Source organism: Myotis myotis, unplaced genomic scaffold (genome assembly GCF_014108235.1).
Source record: "Myotis myotis isolate mMyoMyo1 unplaced genomic scaffold, mMyoMyo1.p scaffold_m19_p_15, whole genome shotgun sequence".
Classification (NCBI taxonomy): domain Eukaryota; kingdom Metazoa; phylum Chordata; class Mammalia; order Chiroptera; family Vespertilionidae; genus Myotis; species Myotis myotis.
In genome coordinates, this window is record NW_023416319.1 from 18,066,468 (window position 1) to 18,067,947 (window position 1,480).

The following is a 1,480-nucleotide window of genomic DNA, read 5'->3' on the forward strand; positions in this document are numbered from 1 at the left end:
CAGGATCTCTTTATGAGGACATTCAGGACTGGTGGCGTCCACCAGGCTGATGTTTTACTGAGTGTGAAACGGGGGCTTCGGGCCAGTGCAGCTATAGAGTAGCCCAGATAGAGAGCCAGGAATTGGAGGAAGGGTAGCCCCGACTCCAGCCATCAGGAGGAGGTAACTACCCGCACTCGTGGGGCCAGCCCCATTCTGGGCCACAGCACATGCCTGTATATGAGCCAGGGCAGGTGGTCAGAGGCCAGATGTGGGCCTAGTCAGAGGTGCACTTGAGGGCTCATGCCAGGGTTTACATTCAGAGACCTGAGATTGGAAGGAAAGCAGGTCAGCCCTGATCTCTCTCATATTTCCGTTTTGTGCTCACACACAGTTCCAGGTCCAGTAGAAGCAGAGCCATAGGTAAGGTTGTCAGCTGAGCTGGGCCCAGTAATACACTCCCCTTAAGGAGTCCCAGGTCACCCTGTCCTCTCCTATCCATCCTCCCAATCAGGGCTTAGCCTTTCCCCAGGTTGAGACCCACATCCTTAAGGGGCACCTTTCTATAGGTATAGCTCTCTCCAAGCCACGAGCACAGCTGAGAAATGAGAACTTTCTACCAGACCTCAGGGAAAAGGATACAACCTGAAACTCTGCAGACATTCTCCCTTCCTCATCAGCAGTCAGAGACCCTGTCGCTTAGGTATCTGCAAACTGGGGGTCCTCTCCCACTATCCTTTCCCCCCAGCTATGGGGTGAAGTGAGGGAGGGGAGCTCCCCCTCTGCATCCCACCAGGGGACAGCTCAAGGTCAGAGGGTAAAGCACCCCCAGACACCATTGGCTGAGCCTGTTAGGGAGGCAGCACTTTTCAGTCTCTCTTCCTTGGCTGTGGTGTCCCCCTCCCCCCACTTCCCAAACTATGTCAGCCCTTGCAGGAGCTTTTAGTGGAAATGAGCTCAGACCCACAATGGAGTCTGCCAGCCTCCTGCTCTCCCAGCTCCTCCCATTGCTCTTTCCGCACCTCTTCTGTCTCACTGGGCTCAGGACCATCCCTCCATCAGGCCCCATCTGCAATCAGCCCCCCACCCCCACCCCCCCGCCACCCAGCACTCGCCTCTTTCACCCCTCCTTCCTTCCACCCGAGTCTTCACATCTTCTTCATTTTCCCTTTTCTCAAAAAAACAGTTCATCAAACCCCTGCCTCACAGACCCCTCCCACCCCTTTCTCCTTCTCCCCTGGGACCTGCAGCAGAAGGGATAGAAAGCGAGCCGCTGACAGGATTGATGGTCTCCCCCCCCACCCCTCCCCTCGCCTCCTCTGTTCCCTCCCCCCAGAGGCCACAGATTTTCCCCTACAAAAGGCAGGAGGCAGAGGCTGTGCGAGACCAGCTGCTCTCAGACTCCCTTTGCCCTCTGCTGGCCTAGCTGGGCTGGGCCTTTGCTCCCTCTTTCTCAGGTGAGAGTGGATACCTGAGGTGTCAGGTCCCCACCTCATTCCCC